Source organism: Lissotriton helveticus, chromosome 12, assembly GCF_964261635.1.
Source record: "Lissotriton helveticus chromosome 12, aLisHel1.1, whole genome shotgun sequence".
Lineage (NCBI taxonomy): Eukaryota > Metazoa > Chordata > Amphibia > Caudata > Salamandridae > Lissotriton > Lissotriton helveticus.
The window spans coordinates 657,610,103-657,633,132 of NC_136073.1; the positions used below are offsets into that span (position 1 = coordinate 657,610,103).

The 23,030-nt window shown below is 46.4% G+C and overlaps 22 non-coding genes across 22 annotated transcripts; all 22 read left to right on the forward strand.

Annotated features, from left to right (window-relative positions):
- Positions 1–284: 284 nt before the first annotated feature.
- On the forward strand, positions 285–399 carry LOC144800163 (U5 spliceosomal RNA). The gene has a single exon (XR_013604079.1). It is a non-coding gene; the product is annotated as a U5 spliceosomal RNA (small nuclear RNA).
- A 935-nt stretch (positions 400–1,334) lies between these two features.
- On the forward strand, positions 1,335–1,449 carry LOC144800491 (U5 spliceosomal RNA). Its single transcript, XR_013604388.1, has one exon. It is a non-coding gene; the product is annotated as a U5 spliceosomal RNA (small nuclear RNA).
- Positions 1,450–2,384: 935 nt separating this feature from the next.
- Positions 2,385–2,499, forward strand: LOC144800164 (U5 spliceosomal RNA). Its single transcript, XR_013604080.1, has one exon. It is a non-coding gene; the product is annotated as a U5 spliceosomal RNA (small nuclear RNA).
- A 935-nt stretch (positions 2,500–3,434) lies between these two features.
- On the forward strand, positions 3,435–3,549 carry LOC144800165 (U5 spliceosomal RNA). Its single transcript, XR_013604081.1, has one exon. It is a non-coding gene; the product is annotated as a U5 spliceosomal RNA (small nuclear RNA).
- Positions 3,550–4,484: 935 nt separating this feature from the next.
- LOC144800166 (U5 spliceosomal RNA) lies at positions 4,485–4,599 on the forward strand. Its single transcript, XR_013604082.1, has one exon. It is a non-coding gene; the product is annotated as a U5 spliceosomal RNA (small nuclear RNA).
- A 935-nt stretch (positions 4,600–5,534) lies between these two features.
- LOC144800492 (U5 spliceosomal RNA) lies at positions 5,535–5,649 on the forward strand. Its single transcript, XR_013604389.1, has one exon. It is a non-coding gene; the product is annotated as a U5 spliceosomal RNA (small nuclear RNA).
- Positions 5,650–6,583: 934 nt separating this feature from the next.
- On the forward strand, positions 6,584–6,698 carry LOC144800167 (U5 spliceosomal RNA). Its single transcript, XR_013604083.1, has one exon. It is a non-coding gene; the product is annotated as a U5 spliceosomal RNA (small nuclear RNA).
- A 935-nt stretch (positions 6,699–7,633) lies between these two features.
- LOC144800168 (U5 spliceosomal RNA) lies at positions 7,634–7,748 on the forward strand. Its single transcript, XR_013604084.1, has one exon. It is a non-coding gene; the product is annotated as a U5 spliceosomal RNA (small nuclear RNA).
- A 934-nt stretch (positions 7,749–8,682) lies between these two features.
- On the forward strand, positions 8,683–8,797 carry LOC144800170 (U5 spliceosomal RNA). The gene has a single exon (XR_013604085.1). It is a non-coding gene; the product is annotated as a U5 spliceosomal RNA (small nuclear RNA).
- A 935-nt stretch (positions 8,798–9,732) lies between these two features.
- Positions 9,733–9,847, forward strand: LOC144800171 (U5 spliceosomal RNA). Its single transcript, XR_013604086.1, has one exon. It is a non-coding gene; the product is annotated as a U5 spliceosomal RNA (small nuclear RNA).
- A 935-nt stretch (positions 9,848–10,782) lies between these two features.
- Positions 10,783–10,897, forward strand: LOC144800173 (U5 spliceosomal RNA). The gene has a single exon (XR_013604088.1). It is a non-coding gene; the product is annotated as a U5 spliceosomal RNA (small nuclear RNA).
- A 935-nt stretch (positions 10,898–11,832) lies between these two features.
- On the forward strand, positions 11,833–11,947 carry LOC144800174 (U5 spliceosomal RNA). The gene has a single exon (XR_013604089.1). It is a non-coding gene; the product is annotated as a U5 spliceosomal RNA (small nuclear RNA).
- Positions 11,948–12,882: 935 nt separating this feature from the next.
- Positions 12,883–12,997, forward strand: LOC144800175 (U5 spliceosomal RNA). The gene has a single exon (XR_013604090.1). It is a non-coding gene; the product is annotated as a U5 spliceosomal RNA (small nuclear RNA).
- A 935-nt stretch (positions 12,998–13,932) lies between these two features.
- On the forward strand, positions 13,933–14,047 carry LOC144800176 (U5 spliceosomal RNA). The gene has a single exon (XR_013604091.1). It is a non-coding gene; the product is annotated as a U5 spliceosomal RNA (small nuclear RNA).
- Positions 14,048–14,982: 935 nt separating this feature from the next.
- Positions 14,983–15,098, forward strand: LOC144800444 (U5 spliceosomal RNA). The gene has a single exon (XR_013604346.1). It is a non-coding gene; the product is annotated as a U5 spliceosomal RNA (small nuclear RNA).
- A 935-nt stretch (positions 15,099–16,033) lies between these two features.
- LOC144800177 (U5 spliceosomal RNA) lies at positions 16,034–16,148 on the forward strand. The gene has a single exon (XR_013604092.1). It is a non-coding gene; the product is annotated as a U5 spliceosomal RNA (small nuclear RNA).
- A 935-nt stretch (positions 16,149–17,083) lies between these two features.
- On the forward strand, positions 17,084–17,198 carry LOC144800178 (U5 spliceosomal RNA). The gene has a single exon (XR_013604093.1). It is a non-coding gene; the product is annotated as a U5 spliceosomal RNA (small nuclear RNA).
- Positions 17,199–18,133: 935 nt separating this feature from the next.
- Positions 18,134–18,248, forward strand: LOC144800179 (U5 spliceosomal RNA). The gene has a single exon (XR_013604094.1). It is a non-coding gene; the product is annotated as a U5 spliceosomal RNA (small nuclear RNA).
- Positions 18,249–19,183: 935 nt separating this feature from the next.
- On the forward strand, positions 19,184–19,298 carry LOC144800180 (U5 spliceosomal RNA). Its single transcript, XR_013604095.1, has one exon. It is a non-coding gene; the product is annotated as a U5 spliceosomal RNA (small nuclear RNA).
- Positions 19,299–20,233: 935 nt separating this feature from the next.
- On the forward strand, positions 20,234–20,348 carry LOC144800685 (U5 spliceosomal RNA). Its single transcript, XR_013604574.1, has one exon. It is a non-coding gene; the product is annotated as a U5 spliceosomal RNA (small nuclear RNA).
- A 935-nt stretch (positions 20,349–21,283) lies between these two features.
- Positions 21,284–21,399, forward strand: LOC144800446 (U5 spliceosomal RNA). The gene has a single exon (XR_013604347.1). It is a non-coding gene; the product is annotated as a U5 spliceosomal RNA (small nuclear RNA).
- A 935-nt stretch (positions 21,400–22,334) lies between these two features.
- Positions 22,335–22,449, forward strand: LOC144800181 (U5 spliceosomal RNA). Its single transcript, XR_013604096.1, has one exon. It is a non-coding gene; the product is annotated as a U5 spliceosomal RNA (small nuclear RNA).
- Positions 22,450–23,030: the final 581 nt, after the last annotated feature.

Genomic DNA, 23,030 nt, shown 5'->3' on the forward strand with positions numbered 1-23,030 from the left:
ATGCACGCTTCCCGTTCCCCTTGCCCAGCAGCCGCAACGCCTCCTAATGAGCTGAGGTGTGTACAGAAAAGAATTTGCATATTTCCAGACAGACGCATGGGAACTGTCCACCTTTTTGATTTTCTGTGCTTTGAGCAGAGACTCTGAAAATTGGGCCTGCTTCCCTCACTGGCCTGGTTCTTGTCCTCTTTCTTAGAGCCTAAAAATACCTCTCAGGTCCTCACCCTCGCAATGACGGGGTCTTTGATGTGGTGCCACTTACCCCCAGAGAGCCATATTCTAACTTACTCTGGTTTCTCTTCAAAACGAAAAAATCTTTCGCCTTTTACTAAAGATTTCCGTGGAGAGGAACATTTACGAGTTTATTCAATTTTTTTAAGCCTTACCACCGGTGAGGCTGTTTATCTTGTGTTTAAAAGAAAAGCATTAGAAATTGGTGAATATATCTGCGAGTTGTCTGCTGCTGTTTTTTGGGGACATGAGCTTAGGTGTTTTATTCCTGAACTCTCTGCTTGCTCATTTGCATAGACAGAGTGCAGGATAGGTGCATCATGGGAAAGAGCTTGTGCAGTGCATGAGATTGCTTTTCGTGACTATCTTGGAATTTCACGATAGCAGGCAGTATGTTTTCTCCTCTCTTAATATTCCTGCTGTCAGAGGCCAGACGTCACCCTCCTTTTTCAAGGTGGCACCTAGACTCACGCTGTGCTTTTCATAGGGCTTGCCTGTTATTTGTGCACGTTAGAGGTGCCCCATAGAGGTTGGCCAATCCTGAGTCGGTGCCCTGAGAGGGTGGCCAATCCTGAGTCAGATTCCTCTCAGGTACACTTGAAGCGGCACGCCAGTCCTGTTTCATGTGCCTCTAGCCTAGACAGATATATACTTCTATATTCAGGTTTAATGAAAGTACGTACGAAAAAGGGACTTAAAGTGCATGGCTATGTGCAGAGCACAGTGGTGGCTCACAGCCTATCGATTGGAAGGATGGTGTGGAAAGCGTAAAATCGCTGGGGGACAAAAGTCCTACAGTGTCACTTCACCTAAAGCCTGATGCACGCTTCCCGTTCCCCTTGCCCAGCAGCCGCAACGCCTCCTAATGAGCTGAGGTGTGTACAGAAAAGAATTTGCATATTTCCAGACAGACGCATGGGAACTGTCCACCTTTTTGATTTTCTGTGCTTTGAGCAGAGACTCTGAAAATTGGGCCTGCTTCCCTCACTGGCCTGGTTCTTGTCCTCTTTCTTAGAGCCTAAAAATACCTCTCAGGTCCTCACCCTCGCAATGACGGGGTCTTTGATGTGGTGCCACTTACCCCCAGAGAGCCATATTCTAACTTACTCTGGTTTCTCTTCAAAATGAAAAAATCTTTCGCCTTTTACTAAAGATTTCCGTGGAGAGGAACATTTACGAGTTTATTCAATTTTTTTAAGCCTTACCACCGGTGAGGCTGTTTATCTTGTGTTTAAAAGAAAAGCATTAGAAATTGGTAAATATATCTGCGAGTTGTCTGCTGCTGTTTTTTGGGGACATGAGCTTAGGGGTTTTATTCCTGAACTCTCTGCTTGCTCATTTGCATAGACAGAGTGCAGGAGAGGTGCATCATGGGAAAGAGCTTGTGCAGTGCATGAGATTGCTTTTCGTGACTATCTTGGAATTTCACGATAGCAGGCAGTATGTTTTCTCCTCTCTTAATATTCCTGCTGTCAGAGGCCAGACGTCACCCTCCTTTTTCAAGGTGTCACCTAGACTCACGCTGTGCTTTTCATAGGGCTTGCCCGTTATTTGTCCACGTTAGAGGTGCCCCATAGAGGTTGGCCAATCCTGAGTCGGTGCCCTGAGAGGGTGGCCAATCATGAGTCAGATTCCTCTCAGGTACACTTGAAGCGGCACGCCAGTCCTGTTTCATGTGCCTCTAGCCTAGACAGATATATACTTCTATATTCAGGTTTAATGAAAGTACGTGCGAAAAAGGGACTTAAAGTGCATGGCTATGTGCAGAGCACAGTGGTGGCTCACAGCCTATCGATTGGAAGGATGGTGTGGAAAGCGTAAAATCGCTGGGGGACAAAAGTCCTACAGTGTCACTTCACCTAAAGCCTGATGCACGCTTCCCGTTCCCCTTGCCCAGCAGCCGCAACGCCTCCTAATGAGCTGAGGTGTGTACAGAAAAGAATTTGCATATTTCCAGACAGACGCATGGGAACTGTCCACCTTTTTGATTTTCTGTGCTTTGAGCAGAGACTCTGAAAATTGGGCCTGCTTCCCTCACTGGCCTGGTTCTTGTCCTCTTTCTTAGAGCCTAAAAATACCTCTCAGGTCCTCACCCTCGCAATGACGGGGTCTTTGATGTGGTGCCACTTACCCCCAGAGAGCCATATTCTAACTTACTCTGGTTTCTCTTCAAAACGAAAAAATCTTTCGCCTTTTACTAAAGATTTCCGTGGAGAGGAACATTTACGAGTTTATTCAATTTTTTTAAGCCTTACCACCGGTGAGGCTGTTTATCTTGTGTTTAAAAGAAAAGCATTAGAAATTGGTGAATATATCTGCGAGTTGTCTGCTGCTGTTTTTTGGGGACATGAGCTTAGGTGTTTTATTCCTGAACTCTCTGCTTGCTCATTTGCATAGACAGAGTGCAGGAGAGGTGCATCATGGGAAAGAGCTTGTGCAGTGCATGAGATTGCTTTTCGTGACTATCTTGGAATTTCACGATAGCAGGCAGTATGTTTTCTCCTTTCTTAATATTCCTGCTGTCAGAGGCCAGACGTCACCCTCCTTTTTCAAGGTGGCACCTAGACTCACGCTGTGCTTTTCATAGGGCTTGCCCGTTATTTGTGCACGTTAGAGGTGCCCCATAGAGGTTGGCCAATCCTGAGTCGGTGCCCTGAGAGGGTGGCCAATCATGAGTCAGATTCCTCTCAGGTACACTTGAAGCGGCACGCCAGTCCTGTTTCATGTGCCTCTAGCCTAGACAGATATATACTTCTATATTCAGGTTTAATGAAAGTACGTGCGAAAAAGGGACTTAAAGTGCATGGCTATGTGCAGAGCACAGTGGTGGCTCACAGCCTATCGATTGGAAGGATGGTGTGGAAAGCGTAAAATCGCTGGGGGACAAAAGTCCTACAGTGTCACTTCACCTAAAGCCTGATGCACGCTTCCCGTTCCCCTTGCCCAGCAGCCGCAACGCCTCCTAATGAGCTGAGGTGTGTACAGAAAAGAATTTGCATATTTCCAGACAGACGCATGGGAACTGTCCACCTTTTTGATTTTCTGTGCTTTGAGCAGAGACTCTGAAAATTGGGCCTGCTTCCCTCACTGGCCTGGTTCTTGTCCTCTTTCTTAGAGCCTAAAAATACCTCTCAGGTCCTCACCCTCGCAATGACGGGGTCTTTGATGTGGTGCCACTTACCCCCAGAGAGCCATATTCTAACTTACTCTGGTTTCTCTTCAAAACGAAAAAATCTTTCGCCTTTTACTAAAGATTTCCGTGGAGAGGAACATTTACGAGTTTATTCAATTTTTTTAAGCCTTACCACCGGTGAGGCTGTTTATCTTGTGTTTAAAAGAAAAGCATTAGAAATTGGTGAATATATCTGCGAGTTGTCTGCTGCTGTTTTTTGGGGACATGAGCTTAGGTGTTTTATTCCTGAACTCTCTGCTTGCTCATTTGCATAGACAGAGTGCAGGAGAGGTGCATCATGGGAAAGAGCTTGTGCAGTGCATGAGATTGCTTTTCGTGACTATCTTGGAATTTCACGATAGCAGGCAGTATGTTTTCTCCTCTCTTAATATTCCTGCTGTCAGAGGCCAGACGTCACCCTCCTTTTTCAAGGTGGCACCTAGACTCACGCTGTGCTTTTCATAGGGCTTGCCCGTTATTTGTGCACGTTAGAGGTGCCCCATAGAGGTTGGCCAATCCTGAGTCGGTGCCCTGAGAGGGTGGCCAATCATGAGTCAGATTCCTCTCAGGTACACTTGAAGCGGCACGCCAGTCCTGTTTCATGTGCCTCTAGCCTAGACAGATATATACTTCTATATTCAGGTTTAATGAAAGTACGTGCGAAAAAGGGACTTAAAGTGCATGGCTATGTGCAGAGCACAGTGGTGGCTCACAGCCTATCGATTGGAAGGATGGTGTGGAAAGCGTAAAATCGCTGGGGGACAAAAGTCCTACAGTGTCACTTCACCTAAAGCCTGATGCACGCTTCCCGTTCCCCTTGCCCAGCAGCCGCAACGCCTCCTAATGAGCTGAGGTGTGTACAGAAAAGAATTTGCATATTTCCAGACAGACGCATGGGAACTGTCCACCTTTTTGATTTTCTGTGCTTTGAGCAGAGACTCTGAAAATTGGGCCTGCTTCCCTCACTGGCCTGGTTCTTGTCCTCTTTCTTAGAGCCTAAAAATACCTCTCAGGTCCTCACCCTCGCAATGACGGGGTCTTTGATGTGGTGCCACTTACCCCCAGAGAGCCATATTCTAACTTACTCTGGTTTCTCTTCAAAACGAAAAAATCTTTCGCCTTTTACTAAAGATTTCCGTGGAGAGGAACATTTACGAGTTTATTCAATTTTTTTAAGCCTTACCACCGGTGAGGCTGTTTATCTTGTGTTTAAAAGAAAAGCATTAGAAATTGGTGAATATATCTGCGAGTTGTCTGCTGCTGTTTTTTGGGGACATGAGCTTAGGTGTTTTATTCCTGAACTCTCTGCTTGCTCATTTGCATAGACAGAGTGCAGGAGAGGTGCATCATGGGAAAGAGCTTGTGCAGTGCATGAGATTGCTTTTCGTGACTATCTTGGAATTTCACGATAGCAGGCAGTATGTTTTCTCCTCTCTTAATATTCCTGCTGTCAGAGGCCAGACGTCACCCTCCTTTTTCAAGGTGGCACCTAGACTCACGCTGTGCTTTTCATAGGGCTTGCCCGTTATTTGTGCACGTTAGAGGTGCCCCATAGAGGTTGGCCAATCCTGAGTCGGTGCCCTGAGAGGGTGGCCAATCCTGAGTCAGATTCCTCTCAGGTACACTTGAAGCGGCACGCCAGTCCTGTTTCATGTGCCTCTAGCCTAGACAGATATATACTTCTATATTCAGGTTTAATGAAAGTACGTGCGAAAAAGGGACTTAAAGTGCATGGCTATGTGCAGAGCACAGTGGTGGCTCACAGCCTATCGATTGGAAGGATGGTGTGGAAAGCGTAAAATCGCTGGGGGACAAAAGTCCTACAGTGTCACTTCACCTAAAGCCTGATGCACGCTTCCCGTTCCCCTTGCCCAGCAGCCGCAACGCCTCCTAATGAGCTGAGGTGTGTACAGAAAAGAATTTGCATATTTCCAGACAGACGCATGGGAACTGTCCACCTTTTTGATTTTCTGTGCTTTGAGCAGAGACTCTGAAAATTGGGCCTGCTTCCCTCACTGGCCTGGTTCTTGTCCTCTTTCTTAGAGCCTAAAAATACCTCTCAGGTCCTCACCCTCGCAATGACGGGGTCTTTGATGTGGTGCCACTTACCCCCAGAGAGCCATATTCTAACTTACTCTGGTTTCTCTTCAAAATGAAAAAATCTTTCGCCTTTTACTAAAGATTTCCGTGGAGAGGAACATTTACGAGTTTATTCAATTTTTTTAAGCCTTACCACCGGTGAGGCTGTTTATCTTGTGTTTAAAAGAAAAGCATTAGAAATTGGTGAATATATCTGCGAGTTGTCTGCTGCTGTTTTTTGGGGACATGAGCTTAGGTGTTTTATTCCTGAACTCTCTGCTTGCTCATTTGCATCGACAGAGTGCAGGAGAGGTGCATCATGGGAAAGAGCTTGTGCAGTGCATGAGATTGCTTTTCGTGACTATCTTGGAATTTCACGATAGCAGGCAGTATGTTTTCTCCTCTCTTAATATTCCTGCTGTCAGAGGCCAGACGTCACCCTCCTTTTTCAAGGTGGCACCTAGACTCACGCTGTGCTTTTCATAGGGCTTGCCCGTTATTTGTGCACGTTAGAGGTGCCCCATAGAGGTTGCCAATCCTGAGTCGGTGCCCTGAGAGGGTGGCCAATCATGAGTCAGATTCCTCTCAGGTACACTTGAAGCGGCACGCCAGTCCTGTTTCATGTGCCTCTAGCCTAGACAGATATATACTTCTATATTCAGGTTTAATGAAAGTACGTGCGAAAAAGGGACTTAAAGTGCATGGCTATGTGCAGAGCACAGTGGTGGCTCACAGCCTATCGATTGGAAGGATGGTGTGGAAAGCGTAAAATCGCTGGGGGACAAAAGTCCTACAGTGTCACTTCACCTAAAGCCTGATGCACGCTTCCCGTTCCCCTTGCCCAGCAGCCGCAACGCCTCCTAATGAGCTGAGGTGTGTACAGAAAAGAATTTGCATATTTCCAGACAGACGCATGGGAACTGTCCACCTTTTTGATTTTCTGTGCTTTGAGCAGAGACTCTGAAAATTGGGCCTGCTTCCCTCACTGGCCTGGTTCTTGTCCTCTTTCTTAGAGCCTAAAAATACCTCTCAGGTCCTCACCCTCGCAATGACGGGGTCTTTGATGTGGTGCCACTTACCCCCAGAGAGCCATATTCTAACTTACTCTGGTTTCTCTTCAAAACGAAAAAATCTTTCGCCTTTTACTAAAGATTTCCGTGGAGAGGAACATTTACGAGTTTATTCAATTTTTTTAAGCCTTACCACCGGTGAGGCTGTTTATCTTGTGTTTAAAAGAAAAGCATTAGAAATTGGTGAATATATCTGCGAGTTGTCTGCTGCTGTTTTTTGGGGACATGAGCTTAGGTGTTTTATTCCTGAACTCTCTGCTTGCTCATTTGCATAGACAGAGTGCAGGAGAGGTGCATCATGGGAAAGAGCTTGTGCAGTGCATGAGATTGCTTTTCGTGACTATCTTGGAATTTCACGATAGCAGGCAGTATGTTTTCTCCTCTCTTAATATTCCTGCTGTCAGAGGCCAGACGTCACCCTCCTTTTTCAAGGTGGCACCTAGACTCACGCTGTGCTTTTCATAGGGCTTGCCCGTTATTTGTGCACGTTAGAGGTGCCCCATAGAGGTTGGCCAATCCTGAGTCGGTGCCCTGAGAGGGTGGCCAATCCTGAGTCAGATTCCTCTCAGGTACACTTGAAGCGGCACGCCAGTCCTGTTTCATGTGCCTCTAGCCTAGACAGATATATACTTCTATATTCAGGTTTAATGAAAGTACGTGCGAAAAAGGGACTTAAAGTGCATGGCTATGTGCAGAGCACAGTGGTGGCTCACAGCCTATCGATTGGAAGGATGGTGTGGAAAGCGTAAAATCGCTGGGGGACAAAAGTCCTACAGTGTCACTTCACCTAAAGCCTGATGCACGCTTCCCGTTCCCCTTGCCCAGCAGCCGCAACGCCTCCTAATGAGCTGAGGTGTGTACAGAAAAGAATTTGCATATTTCCAGACAGACGCATGGGAACTGTCCACCTTTTTGATTTTCTGTGCTTTGAGCAGAGACTCTGAAAATTGGGCCTGCTTCCCTCACTGGCCTGGTTCTTGTCCTCTTTCTTAGAGCCTAAAAATACCTCTCAGGTCCTCACCCTCGCAATGACGGGGTCTTTGATGTGGTGCCACTTACCCCCAGAGAGCCATATTCTAACTTACTCTGGTTTCTCTTCAAAACGAAAAAATCTTTCGCCTTTTACTAAAGATTTCCGTGGAGAGGAACATTTACGAGTTTATTCAATTTTTTTAAGCCTTACCACCGGTGAGGCTGTTTATCTTGTGTTTAAAAGAAAAGCATTAGAAATTGGTGAATATATCTGCGAGTTGTCTGCTGCTGTTTTTTGGGGACATGAGCTTAGGTGTTTTATTCCTGAACTCTCTGCTTGCTCATTTGCATCGACAGAGTGCAGGAGAGGTGCATCATGGGAAAGAGCTTGTGCAGTGCATGAGATTGCTTTTCGTGACTATCTTGGAATTTCACGATAGCAGGCAGTATGTTTTCTCCTCTCTTAATATTCCTGCTGTCAGAGGCCAGACGTCACCCTCCTTTTTCAAGGTGGCACCTAGACTCACGCTGTGCTTTTCATAGGGCTTGCCCGTTATTTGTGCACGTTAGAGGTGCCCCATAGAGGTTGCCAATCCTGAGTCGGTGCCCTGAGAGGGTGGCCAATCATGAGTCAGATTCCTCTCAGGTACACTTGAAGCGGCACGCCAGTCCTGTTTCATGTGCCTCTAGCCTAGACAGATATATACTTCTATATTCAGGTTTAATGAAAGTACGTGCGAAAAAGGGACTTAAAGTGCATGGCTATGTGCAGAGCACAGTGGTGGCTCACAGCCTATCGATTGGAAGGATGGTGTGGAAAGCGTAAAATCGCTGGGGGACAAAAGTCCTACAGTGTCACTTCACCTAAAGCCTGATGCACGCTTCCCGTTCCCCTTGCCCAGCAGCCGCAACGCCTCCTAATGAGCTGAGGTGTGTACAGAAAAGAATTTGCATATTTCCAGACAGACGCATGGGAACTGTCCACCTTTTTGATTTTCTGTGCTTTGAGCAGAGACTCTGAAAATTGGGCCTGCTTCCCTCACTGGCCTGGTTCTTGTCCTCTTTCTTAGAGCCTAAAAATACCTCTCAGGTCCTCACCCTCGCAATGACGGGGTCTTTGATGTGGTGCCACTTACCCCCAGAGAGCCATATTCTAACTTACTCTGGTTTCTCTTCAAAACGAAAAAATCTTTCGCCTTTTACTAAAGATTTCCGTGGAGAGGAACATTTACGAGTTTATTCAATTTTTTTAAGCCTTACCACCGGTGAGGCTGTTTATCTTGTGTTTAAAAGAAAAGCATTAGAAATTGGTGAATATATCTGCGAGTTGTCTGCTGCTGTTTTTTGGGGACATGAGCTTAGGTGTTTTATTCCTGAACTCTCTGCTTGCTCATTTGCATAGACAGAGTGCAGGAGAGGTGCATCATGGGAAAGAGCTTGTGCAGTGCATGAGATTGCTTTTCGTGACTATCTTGGAATTTCACGATAGCAGGCAGTATGTTTTCTCCTCTCTTAATATTCCTGCTGTCAGAGGCCAGACGTCACCCTCCTTTTTCAAGGTGTCACCTAGACTCACGCTGTGCTTTTCATAGGGCTTGCCCGTTATTTGTGCACGTTAGAGGTGCCCCATAGAGGTTGGCCAATCCTGAGTCGGTGCCCTGAGAGGGTGGCCAATCCTGAGTCAGATTCCTCTCAGGTACACTTGAAGCGGCACGCCAGTCCTGTTTCATGTGCCTCTAGCCTAGACAGATATATACTTCTATATTCAGGTTTAATGAAAGTACGTGCGAAAAAGGGACTTAAAGTGCATGGCTATGTGCAGAGCACAGTGGTGGCTCACAGCCTATCGATTGGAAGGATGGTGTGGAAAGCGTAAAATCGCTGGGGGACAAAAGTCCTACAGTGTCACTTCACCTAAAGCCTGATGCACGCTTCCCGTTCCCCTTGCCCAGCAGCCACAACGCCTCCTAATGAGCTGAGGTGTGTACAGAAAAGAATTTGCATATTTCCAGACAGACGCATGGGAACTGTCCACCTTTTTGATTTTCTGTGCTTTGAGCAGAGACTCTGAAAATTGGGCCTGCTTCCCTCACTGGCCTGGTTCTTGTCCTCTTTCTTAGAGCCTAAAAATACCTCTCAGGTCCTCACCCTCGCAATGACGGGGTCTTTGATGTGGTGCCACTTACCCCCAGAGAGCCATATTCTAACTTACTCTGGTTTCTCTTCAAAACGAAAAAATCTTTCGCCTTTTACTAAAGATTTCCGTGGAGAGGAACATTTACGAGTTTATTCAATTTTTTTAAGCCTTACCACCGGTGAGGCTGTTTATCTTGTGTTTAAAAGAAAAGCATTAGAAATTGGTGAATATATCTGCGAGTTGTCTGCTGCTGTTTTTTGGGGACATGAGCTTAGGTGTTTTATTCCTGAACTCTCTGCTTGCTCATTTGCATAGACAGAGTGCAGGAGAGGTGCATCATGGGAAAGAGCTTGTGCAGTGCATGAGATTGCTTTTCGTGACTATCTTGGAATTTCACGATAGCAGGCAGTATGTTTTCTCCTCTCTTAATATTCCTGCTGTCAGAGGCCAGACGTCACCCTCCTTTTTCAAGGTGTCACCTAGACTCACGCTGTGCTTTTCATAGGGCTTGCCCGTTATTTGTCCACGTTAGAGGTGCCCCATAGAGGTTGGCCAATCCTGAGTCGGTGCCCTGAGAGGGTGGCCAATCCTGAGTCAGATTCCTCTCAGGTACACTTGAAGCGGCACGCCAGTCCTGTTTCATGTGCCTCTAGCCTAGACAGATATATACTTCTATATTCAGGTTTAATGAAAGTACGTGCGAAAAAGGGACTTAAAGTGCATGGCTATGTGCAGAGCACAGTGGTGGCTCACAGCCTATCGATTGGAAGGATGGTGTGGAAAGCGTAAAATCGCTGGGGGACAAAAGTCCTACAGTGTCACTTCACCTAAAGCCTGATGCACGCTTCCCGTTCCCCTTGCCCAGCAGCCGCAACGCCTCCTAATGAGCTGAGGTGTGTACAGAAAAGAATTTGCATATTTCCAGACAGACGCATGGGAACTGTCCACCTTTTTGATTTTCTGTGCTTTGAGCAGAGACTCTGAAAATTGGGCCTGCTTCCCTCACTGGCCTGGTTCTTGTCCTCTTTCTTAGAGCCTAAAAATACCTCTCAGGTCCTCACCCTCGCAATGACGGGGTCTTTGATGTGGTGCCACTTACCCCCAGAGAGCCATATTCTAACTTACTCTGGTTTCTCTTCAAAACGAAAAAATCTTTCGCCTTTTACTAAAGATTTCCGTGGAGAGGAACATTTACGAGTTTATTCAATTTTTTTAAGCCTTACCACCGGTGAGGCTGTTTATCTTGTGTTTAAAAGAAAAGCATTAGAAATTGGTGAATATATCTGCGAGTTGTCTGCTGCTGTTTTTTGGGGACATGAGCTTAGGTGTTTTATTCCTGAACTCTCTGCTTGCTCATTTGCATAGACAGAGTGCAGGAGAGGTGCATCATGGGAAAGAGCTTGTGCAGTGCATGAGATTGCTTTTCGTGACTATCTTGGAATTTCACGATAGCAGGCAGTATGTTTTCTCCTCTCTTAATATTCCTGCTGTCAGAGGCCAGACGTCACCCTCCTTTTTCAAGGTGTCACCTAGACTCACGCTGTGCTTTTCATAGGGCTTGCCCGTTATTTGTGCACGTTAGAGGTGCCCCATAGAGGTTGGCCAATCCTGAGTCGGTGCCCTGAGAGGGTGGCCAATCCTGAGTCAGATTCCTCTCAGGTACACTTGAAGCGGCACGCCAGTCCTGTTTCATGTGCCTCTAGCCTAGACAGATATATACTTCTATATTCAGGTTTAATGAAAGTACGTGCGAAAAAGGGACTTAAAGTGCATGGCTATGTGCAGAGCACAGTGGTGGCTCACAGCCTATCGATTGGAAGGATGGTGTGGAAAGCGTAAAATCGCTGGGGGACAAAAGTCCTACAGTGTCACTTCACCTAAAGCCTGATGCACGCTTCCCGTTCCCCTTGCCCAGCAGCCACAACGCCTCCTAATGAGCTGAGGTGTGTACAGAAAAGAATTTGCATATTTCCAGACAGACGCATGGGAACTGTCCACCTTTTTGATTTTCTGTGCTTTGAGCAGAGACTCTGAAAATTGGGCCTGCTTCCCTCACTGGCCTGGTTCTTGTCCTCTTTCTTAGAGCCTAAAAATACCTCTCAGGTCCTCACCCTCGCAATGACGGGGTCTTTGATGTGGTGCCACTTACCCCCAGAGAGCCATATTCTAACTTACTCTGGTTTCTCTTCAAAACGAAAAAATCTTTCGCCTTTTACTAAAGATTTCCGTGGAGAGGAACATTTACGAGTTTATTCAATTTTTTTAAGCCTTACCACCGGTGAGGCTGTTTATCTTGTGTTTAAAAGAAAAGCATTAGAAATTGGTGAATATATCTGCGAGTTGTCTGCTGCTGTTTTTTGGGGACATGAGCTTAGGTGTTTTATTCCTGAACTCTCTGCTTGCTCATTTGCATAGACAGAGTGCAGGAGAGGTGCATCATGGGAAAGAGCTTGTGCAGTGCATGAGATTGCTTTTCGTGACTATCTTGGAATTTCACGATAGCAGGCAGTATGTTTTCTCCTCTCTTAATATTCCTGCTGTCAGAGGCCAGACGTCACCCTCCTTTTTCAAGGTGGCACCTAGACTCACGCTGTGCTTTTCATAGGGCTTGCCCGTTATTTGTGCACGTTAGAGGTGCCCCATAGAGGTTGGCCAATCCTGAGTCGGTGCCCTGAGAGGGTGGCCAATCCTGAGTCAGATTCCTCTCAGGTACACTTGAAGCGGCACGCCAGTCCTGTTTCATGTGCCTCTAGCCTAGACAGATATATACTTCTATATTCAGGTTTAATGAAAGTACGTACGAAAAAGGGACTTAAAGTGCATGGCTATGTGCAGAGCACAGTGGTGGCTCACAGCCTATCGATTGGAAGGATGGTGTGGAAAGCGTAAAATCGCTGGGGGACAAAAGTCCTACAGTGTCACTTCACCTAAAGCCTGATGCACGCTTCCCGTTCCCCTTGCCCAGCAGCCGCAACGCCTCCTAATGAGCTGAGGTGTGTACAGAAAAGAATTTGCATATTTCCAGACAGACGCATGGGAACTGTCCACCTTTTTGATTTTCTGTGCTTTGAGCAGAGACTCTGAAAATTGGGCCTGCTTCCCTCACCGGCCTGGTTCTTGTCCTCTTTCTTAGAGCCTAAAAATACCTCTCAGGTCCTCACCCTCGCAATGACGGGGTCTTTGATGTGGTGCCACTTACCCCCAGAGAGCCATATTCTAATTTACTCTGGTTTCTCTTCAAAACGAAAAAATCTTTCGCCTTTTACTAAAGATTTCCGTGGAGAGGAACATTTACGAGTTTATTCAATTTTTTTAAGCCTTACCACCGGTGAGGCTGTTTATCTTGTGTTTAAAAGAAAAGCATTAGAAATTGGTGAATATATCTGCGAGTTGTCTGCTGCTGTTTTTTGGGGACATGAGCTTAGGTGTTTTATTCCTGAACTCTCTGCTTGCTCATTTGCATAGACAGAGTGCAGGAGAGGTGCATCATGGGAAAGAGCTTGTGCAGTGCATGAGATTGCTTTTCGTGACTATCTTGGAATTTCACGATAGCAGGCAGTATGTTTTCTCCTCTCTTAATATTCCTGCTGTCAGAGGCCAGACGTCACCCTCCTTTTTCAAGGTGGCACCTAGACTCACGCTGTGCTTTTCATAGGGCTTGCCCGTTATTTGTGCACGTTAGAGGTGCCCCATAGAGGTTGGCCAATCCTGAGTCGGTGGCCTGAGAGGGTGGCCAATCCTGAGTCAGATTCCTCTCAGGTACACTTGAAGCGGCACGCCAGTCCTGTTTCATGTGCCTCTAGCCTAGACAGATATATACTTCTATATTCAGGTTTAATGAAAGTACGTACGAAAAAGGGACTTAAAGTGCATGGCTATGTGCAGAGCACAGTGGTGGCTCACAGCCTATCGATTGGAAGGATGGTGTGGAAAGCGTAAAATCGCTGGGGGACAAAAGTCCTACAGTGTCACTTCACCTAAAGCCTGATGCACGCTTCCCGTTCCCCTTGCCCAGCAGCCGCAACGCCTCCTAATGAGCTGAGGTGTGTACAGAAAAGAATTTGCATATTTCCAGACAGACGCATGGGAACTGTCCACCTTTTTGATTTTCTGTGCTTTGAGCAGAGACTCTGAAAATTGGGCCTGCTTCCCTCACTGGCCTGGTTCTTGTCCTCTTTCTTAGAGCCTAAAAATACCTCTCAGGTCCTCACCCTCGCAATGACGGGGTCTTTGATGTGGTGCCACTTACCCCCAGAGAGCCATATTCTAACTTACTCTGGTTTCTCTTCAAAACGAAAAAATCTTTCGCCTTTTACTAAAGATTTCCGTGGAGAGGAACATTTACGAGTTTATTCAATTTTTTTAAGCCTTACCACCGGTGAGGCTGTTTATCTTGTGTTTAAAAGAAAAGCATTAGAAATTGGTGAATATATCTGCGAGTTGTCTGCTGCTGTTTTTTGGGGACATGAGCTTAGGTGTTTTATTCCTGAACTCTCTGCTTGCTCATTTGCATAGACAGAGTGCAGGAGAGGTGCATCATGGGAAAGAGCTTGTGCAGTGCATGAGATTGCTTTTCGTGACTATCTTGGAATTTCACGATAGCAGGCAGTATGTTTTCTCCTCTCTTAATATTCCTGCTGTCAGAGGCCAGACGTCACCCTCCTTTTTCAAGGTGTCACCTAGACTCACGCTGTGCTTTTCATAGGGCTTGCCCGTTATTTGTCCACGTTAGAGGTGCCCCATAGAGGTTGGCCAATCCTGAGTCGGTGCCCTGAGAGGGTGGCCAATCCTGAGTCAGATTCCTCTCAGGTACACTTGAAGCGGCACGCCAGTCCTGTTTCATGTGCCTCTAGCCTAGACAGATATATACTTCTATATTCAGGTTTAATGAAAGTACGTGCGAAAAAGGGACTTAAAGTGCATGGCTATGTGCAGAGCACAGTGGTGGCTCACAGCCTATCGATTGGAAGGATGGTGTGGAAAGCGTAAAATCGCTGGGGGACAAAAGTCCTACAGTGTCACTTCACCTAAAGCCTGATGCACGCTTCCCGTTCCCCTTGCCCAGCAGCCGCAACGCCTCCTAATGAGCTGAGGTGTGTACAGAAAAGAATTTGCATATTTCCAGACAGACGCATGGGAACTGTCCACCTTTTTGATTTTCTGTGCTTTGAGCAGAGACTCTGAAAATTGGGCCTGCTTCCCTCACTGGCCTGGTTCTTGTCCTCTTTCTTAGAGCCTAAAAATACCTCTCAGGTCCTCACCCTCGCAATGACGGGGTCTTTGATGTGGTGCCACTTACCCCCAGAGAGCCATATTCTAACTTACTCTGGTTTCTCTTCAAAACGAAAAAATCTTTCGCCTTTTACTAAAGATTTCCGTGGAGAGGAACATTTACGAGTTTATTCAATTATTTTTAAGCCTTACCACCGGTGAGGCTGTTTATCTTGTGTTTAAAAGAAAAGCATTAGAAATTGGTGAATATATCTGCGAGTTGTCTGCTGCTGTTTTTTGGGGACATGAGCTTAGGTGTTTTATTCCTGAACTCTCTGCTTGCTCATTTGCATAGACAGAGTGCAGGAGAGGTGCATCATGGGAAAGAGCTTGTGCAGTGCATGAGATTGCTTTTCGTGACTATCTTGGAATTTCACGATAGCAGGCAGTATGTTTTCTCCTCTCTTAATATTCCTGCTGTCAGAGGCCAGACGTCACCCTCCTTTTTCAAGGTGGCACCTAGACTCACGCTGTGCTTTTCATAGGGCTTGCCCGTTATTTGTGCACGTTAGAGGTGCCCCATAGAGGTTGGCCAATCCTGAGTCGGTGCCCTGAGAGGGTGGCCAATCATGAGTCAGATTCCTCTCAGGTACACTTGAAGCGGCACGCCAGTCCTGTTTCATGTGCCTCTAGCCTAGACAGATATATACTTCTATATTCAGGTTTAATGAAAGTACGTGCGAAAAAGGGACTTAAAGTGCATGGCTATGTGCAGAGCACAGTGGTGGCTCACAGCCTATCGATTGGAAGGATGGTGTGGAAAGCGTAAAATCGCTGGGGGACAAAAGTCCTACAGTGTCACTTCACCTAAAGCCTGATGCATGCTTCCCGTTCCCCTTGCCCAGCAGCCGCAACGCCTCCTAATGAGCTGAGGTGTGTACAGAAAAGAATTTGCATATTTCCAGACAGACGCATGGGAACTGTCCACCTTTTTGATTTTCTGTGCTTTGAGCAGAGACTCTGAAAATTGGGCCTGCTTCCCTCACTGGCCTGGTTCTTGTCCTCTTTCTTAGAGCCTAAAAATACCTCTCAGGTCCTCACCCTCGCAATGACGGGGTCTTTGATGTGGTGCCACTTACCCCCAGAGAGCCATATTCTAACTTACTCTGGTTTCTCTTCAAAACGAAAAAATCTTTCGCCTTTTACTAAAGATTTCCGTGGAGAGGAACATTTACGAGTTTATTCAATTTTTTTAAGCCTTACCACCGGTGAGGCTGTTTATCTTGTGTTTAAAAGAAAAGCATTAGAAATTGGTGAATATATCTGCGAGTTGTCTGCTGCTGTTTTTTGGGGACATGAGCTTAGGTGTTTTATTCCTGAACTCTCTGCTTGCTCATTTGCATAGACAGAGTGCAGGAGAGGTGCATCATGGGAAAGAGCTTGTGCAGTGCATGAGATTGCTTTTCGTGACTATCTTGGAATTTCACGATAGCAGGCAGTATGTTTTCTCCTCTCTTAATATTCCTGCTGTCAGAGGCCAGACGTCACCCTCCTTTTTCAAGGTGGCACCTAGACTCACGCTGTGCTTTTCATAGGGCTTGCCCGTTATTTGTGCACGTTAGAGGTGCCCCATAGAGGTTGGCCAATCCTGAGTCGGTGCCCTGAGAGGGTGGCCAATCCTGAGTCAGATTCCTCTCAGGTACACTTGAAGCGGCACGCCAGTCCTGTTTCATGTGCCTCTAGCCTAGACAGATATATACTTCTATATTCAGGTTTAATGAAAGTACGTGCGAAAAAGGGACTTAAAGTGCATGGCTATGTGCAGAGCACAGTGGTGGCTCACAGCCTATCGATTGGAAGGATGGTGTGGAAAGCGTAAAATCGCTGGGGGACAAAAGTCCTACAGTGTCACTTCACCTAAAGCCTGATGCACGCTTCCCGTTCCCCTTGCCCAGCAGCCGCAACGCCTCCTAATGAGCTGAGGTGTGTACAGAAAAGAATTTGCATATTTCCAGACAGACGCATGGGAACTGTCCACCTTTTTGATTTTCTGTGCTTTGAGCAGAGACTCTGAAAATTGGGCCTGCTTCCCTCACTGGCCTGGTTCTTGTCCTCTTTCTTAGAGCCTAAAAATACCTCTCAGGTCCTCACCCTCGCAATGACGGGGTCTTTGATGTGGTGCCACTTACCCCCAGAGAGCCATATTCTAACTTACTCTGGTTTCTCTTCAAAACGAAAAAATCTTTCGCCTTTTACTAAAGATTTCCGTGGAGAGGAACATTTACGAGTTTATTCAATTTTTTTAAGCCTTACCACCGGTGAGGCTGTTTATCTTGTGTTTAAAAGAAAAGCATTAGAAATTGGTGAATATATCTGCGAGTTGTCTGCTGCTGTTTTTTGGGGACATGAGCTTAGGTGTTTTATTCCTGAACTCTCTGCTTGCTCATTTGCATCGACAGAGTGCAGGAGAGGTGCATCATGGGAAAGAGCTTGTGCAGTGCATGAGATTGCTTTTCGTGACTATCTTGGAATTTCACGATAGCAGGCAGTATGTTTTCTCCTCTCTTAATATTCCTGCTGTCAGAGGCCAGACGTCACCCTCCTTTTTCAAGGTGGCACCTAGACTCACGCTGTGCTTTTCATAGGGCTTGCCCGTTATTTGTGCACGTTAGAGGTGCCCCATAGAGGTTGGCCAATCCTGAGTCGGTGCCCTGAGAGGGTGGCCAATCATGAGTCAGATTCCTCTCAGGTACACTTGAAGCGGCACGCCAGTCCTGTTTCATGTGCCTCTAGCCTAGACAGATATATACTTCTATATTCAGGTTTAATGAAAGTACGTGCGAAAAAGGGACTTAAAGTGCATGGCTATGTGCAGAGCACAGTGGTGGCTCACAGCCTATCGATTGGAAGGATGGTGTGGAAAGCGTAAAATCGCTGGGGGACAAAAGTCCTACAGTGTCACTTCACCTAAAGCCTGATGCACGCTTCCCGTTCCCCTTGCCCAGCAGCCGCAACGCCTCCTAATGAGCTGAGGTGTGTACAGAAAAGAATTTGCATATTTCCAGACAGACGCATGGGAACTGTCCACCTTTTTGATTTTCTGTGCTTTGAGCAGAGACTCTGAAAATTGGGCCTGCTTCCCTCACTGGCCTGGTTCTTGTCCTCTTTCTTAGAGCCTAAAAATACCTCTCAGGTCCTCACCCTCGCAATGACGGGGTCTTTGATGTGGTGCCACTTACCCCCAGAGAGCCATATTCTAACTTACTCTGGTTTCTCTTCAAAACGAAAAAATCTTTCGCCTTTTACTAAAGATTTCCGTGGAGAGGAACATTTACGAGTTTATTCAATTTTTTTAAGCCTTACCACCGGTGAGGCTGTTTATCTTGTGTTTAAAAGAAAAGCATTAGAAATTGGTGAATATATCTGCGAGTTGTCTGCTGCTGTTTTTTGGGGACATGAGCTTAGGTGTTTTATTCCTGAACTCTCTGCTTGCTCATTTGCATAGACAGAGTGCAGGAGAGGTGCATCATGGGAAAGAGCTTGTGCAGTGCATGAGATTGCTTTTCGTGACTATCTTGGAATTTCACGATAGCAGGCAGTATGTTTTCTCCTCTCTTAATATTCCTGCTGTCAGAGGCCAGACGTCACCCTCCTTTTTCAAGGTGTCACCTAGACTCACGCTGTGCTTTTCATAGGGCTTGCCCGTTATTTGTCCACGTTAGAGGTGCCCCATAGAGGTTGGCCAATCCTGAGTCGGTGCCCTGAGAGGGTGGCCAATCCTGAGTCAGATTCCTCTCAGGTACACTTGAAGCGGCACGCCAGTCCTGTTTCATGTGCCTCTAGCCTAGACAGATATATACTTCTATATTGAGGTTTAATGAAAGTACGTGCGAAAAAGGGACTTAAAGTGCATGGCTATGTGCAGAGCACAGTGGTGGCTCACAGCCTATCGATTGGAAGGATGGTGTGGAAAGCGTAAAATCGCTGGGGGACAAAAGTCCTACAGTGTCACTTCACCTAAAGCCTGATGCACGCTTCCCGTTCCCCTTGCCCAGCAGCCGCAACGCCTCCTAATGAGCTGAGGTGTGTACAGAAAAGAATTTGCATATTTCCAGACAGACGCATGGGAACTGTCCACCTTTTTGATTTTCTGTGCTTTGAGCAGAGACTCTGAAAATTGGGCCTGCTTCCCTCACTGGCCTGGTTCTTGTCCTCTTTCTTAGAGCCTAAAAATACCTCTCAGGTCCTCACCCTCGCAATGACGGGGTCTTTGATGTTATGCCACTTACCCCCAGAGAGCCATATTCTAACTTACTCTGGTTTCTCTTCAAAACGAAAAAATCTTTCGCCTTTTACTAAAGATTTCCGTGGAGAGGAACATTTACGAGTTTATTCAATTTTTTTAAGCCTTACCACCGGTGAGGCTGTTTATCTTGTGTTTAAAAGAAAAGCATTAGAAATTGGTGAATATATCTGCGAGTTGTCTGCTGCTGTTTTTTGGGGACATGAGCTTAGGTGTTTTATTCCTGAACTCTCTGCTTGCTCATTTGCATAGACAGAGTGCAGGAGAGGTGCATCATGGGAAAGAGCTTGTGCAGTGCATGAGATTGCTTTTCGTGACTATCTTGGAATTTCACGATAGCAGGCAGTATGTTTTCTCCTCTCTTAATATTCCTGCTGTCAGAGGCCAGACGTCACCCTCCTTTTTCAAGGTGGCACCTAGACTCACGCTGTGCTTTTCATAGGGCTTGCCCGTTATTTGTGCACGTTAGAGGTGCCCCATAGAGGTTGGCCAATCCTGAGTCGGTGGCCTGAGAGGGTGGCCAATCCTGAGTCAGATTCCTCTCAGGTACACTTGAAGCGGCACGCCAGTCCTGTTTCATGTGCCTCTAGCCTAGACAGATATATACTTCTATATTCAGGTTTAATGAAAGTACGTACGAAAAAGGGACTTAAAGTGCATGGCTATGTGCAGAGCACAGTGGTGGCTCACAGCCTATCGATTGGAAGGATGGTGTGGAAAGCGTAAAATCGCTGGGGGACAAAAGTCCTACAGTGTCACTTCACCTAAAGCCTGATGCACGCTTCCCGTTCCCCTTGCCCAGCAGCCGCAACGCCTCCTAATGAGCTGAGGTGTGTACAGAAAAGAATTTGCATATTTCCAGACAGACGCATGGGAACTGTCCACCTTTTTGATTTTCTGTGCTTTGAGCAGAGACTCTGAAAATTGGGCCTGCTTCCCTCACTGGCCTGGTTCTTGTCCTCTTTCTTAGAGCCTAAAAATACCTCTCAGGTCCTCACCCTCGCAATGACGGGGTCTTTGATGTGGTGCCACTTACCCCCAGAGAGCCATATTCTAACTTACTCTGGTTTCTCTTCAAAACGAAAAAATCTTTCGCCTTTTACTAAAGATTTCCATGGAGAGGAACATTTACGAGTTTATTCAATTTTTTTAAGCCTTACCACCGGTGAGGCTGTTTATCTTGTGTTTAAAAGAAAAGCATTAGAAATTGGTGAATATATCTGCGAGTTGTCTGCTGCTGTTTTTTGGGGACATGAGCTTAGGTGTTTTATTCCTGAACTCTCTGCTTGCTCATTTGCATAGACAGAGTGCAGGAGAGGTGCATCATGGGAAAGAGCTTGTGCAGTGCATGAGATTGCTTTTCGTGACTATCTTGGAATTTCACGATAGCAGGCAGTATGTTTTCTCCTCTCTTAATATTCCTGCTGTCAGAGGCCAGACGTCACCCTCCTTTTTCAAGGTGTCACCTAGACTCACGCTGTGCTTTTCATAGGGCTTGCCCGTTATTTGTCCACGTTAGAGGTGCCCCATAGAGGTTGGCCAATCCTGAGTCGGTGCCCTGAGAGGGTGGCCAATCCTGAGTCAGATTCCTCTCAGGTACACTTGAAGCGGCACGCCAGTCCTGTTTCATGTGCCTCTAGCCTAGACAGATATATACTTCTATATTCAGGTTTAATGAAAGTACGTGCGAAAAAGGGACTTAAAGTGCATGGCTATGTGCAGAGCACAGTGGTGGCTCACAGCCTATCGATTGGAAGGATGGTGTGGAAAGCGTAAAATCGCTGGGGGACAAAAGTCCTACAGTGTCACTTCACCTAAAGCCTGATGCACGCTTCCCGTTCCCCTTGCCCAGCAGCCGCAACGCCTCCTAATGAGCTGAGGTGTGTACAGAAAAGAATTTGCATATTTCCAGACAGACGCATGGGAACTGTCCACCTTTTTGATTTTCTGTGCTTTGAGCAGAGACTCTGAAAATTGGGCCTGCTTCCCTCACTGGCCTGGTTCTTGTCCTCTTTCTTAGAGCCTAAAAATACCTCTCAGGTCCTCACCCTCGCAATGACGGGGTCTTTGATGTGGTGCCACTTACCCCCAGAGAGCCATATTCTAACTTACTCTGGTTTCTCTTCAAAACGAAAAAATCTTTCGCCTTTTACTAAAGATTTCCGTGGAGAGGAACATTTACGAGTTTATTCAATTATTTTTAAGCCTTACCACCGGTGAGGCTGTTTATCTTGTGTTTAAAAGAAAAGCATTAGAAATTGGTGAATATATCTGCGAGTTGTCTGCTGCTGTTTTTTGGGGACATGAGCTTAGGTGTTTTATTCCTGAACTCTCTGCTTGCTCATTTGCATAGACAGAGTGCAGGAGAGGTGCATCATGGGAAAGAGCTTGTGCAGTGCATGAGATTGCTTTTCGTGACTATCTTGGAATTTCACGATAGCAGGCAGTATGTTTTCTCCTCTCTTAATATTCCTGCTGTCAGAGGCCAGACGTCACCCTCCTTTTTCAAGGTGGCACCTAGACTCACGCTGTGCTTTTCATAGGGCTTGCCCGTTATTTGTGCACGTTAGAGGTGCCCCATAGAGGTTGGCCAATCCTGAGTCGGTGCCCTGAGAGGGTGGCCAATCATGAGTCAGATTCCTCTCAGGTACACTTGAAGCGGCACGCCAGTCCTGTTTCATGTGCCTCTAGCCTAGACAGATATATACTTCTATATTCAGGTTTAATGAAAGTACGTGCGAAAAAGGGACTTAAAGTGCATGGCTATGTGCAGAGCACAGTGGTGGCTCACAGCCTATCGATTGGAAGGATGGTGTGGAAAGCGTAAAATCGCTGGGGGACAAAAGTCCTACAGTGTCACTTCACCTAAAGCCTGATGCACGCTTCCCGTTCCCCTTGCCCAGCAGCCGCAACGCCTCCTAATGAGCTGAGGTGTGTACAGAAAAGAATTTGCATATTTCCAGACAGACGCATGGGAACTGTCCACCTTTTTGATTTTCTGTGCTTTGAGCAGAGACTCTGAAAATTGGGCCTGCTTCCCTCACTGGCCTGGTTCTTGTCCTCTTTCTTAGAGCCTAAAAATACCTCTCAGGTCCTCACCCTCGCAATGACGGGGTCTTTGATGTGGTGCCACTTACCCCCAGAGAGCCATATTCTAACTTACTCTGGTTTCTCTTCAAAACGAAAAAATCTTTCGCCTTTTACTAAAGATTTCCGTGGAGAGGAACATTTACGAGTTTATTCAATTTTTTTAAGCCTTACCACCGGTGAGGCTGTTTATCTTGTGTTTAAAAGAAAAGCATTAGAAATTGGTGAATATATCTGCGAGTTGTCTGCTGCTGTTTTTTGGGGACATGAGCTTAGGTGTTTTATTCCTGAACTCTCTGCTTGCTCATTTGCATAGACAGAGTGCAGGAGAGGTGCATCATGGGAAAGAGCTTGTGCAGTGCATGAGATTGCTTTTCGTGACTATCTTGGAATTTCACGATAGCAGGCAGTATGTTTTCTCCTCTCTTAATATTCCTGCTGTCAGAGGCCAGACGTCACCCTCCTTTTTCAAGGTGGCACCTAGACTCACGCTGTGCTTTTCATAGGGCTTGCCCGTTATTTGTGCACGTTAGAGGTGCCCCATAGAGGTTGGCCAATCCTGAGTCGGTGCCCTGAGAGGGTGGCCAATCCTGAGTCAGATTCCTCTCAGGTACACTTGAAGCGGCACGCCAGTCCTGTTTCATGTGCCTCTAGCCTAGACAGATATATACTTCTATATTCAGGTTTAATGAAAGTACGTGCGAAAAAGGGACTTAAAGTGCATGGCTATGTGCAGAGCACAGTGGTGGCTCACAGCCTATCGATTGG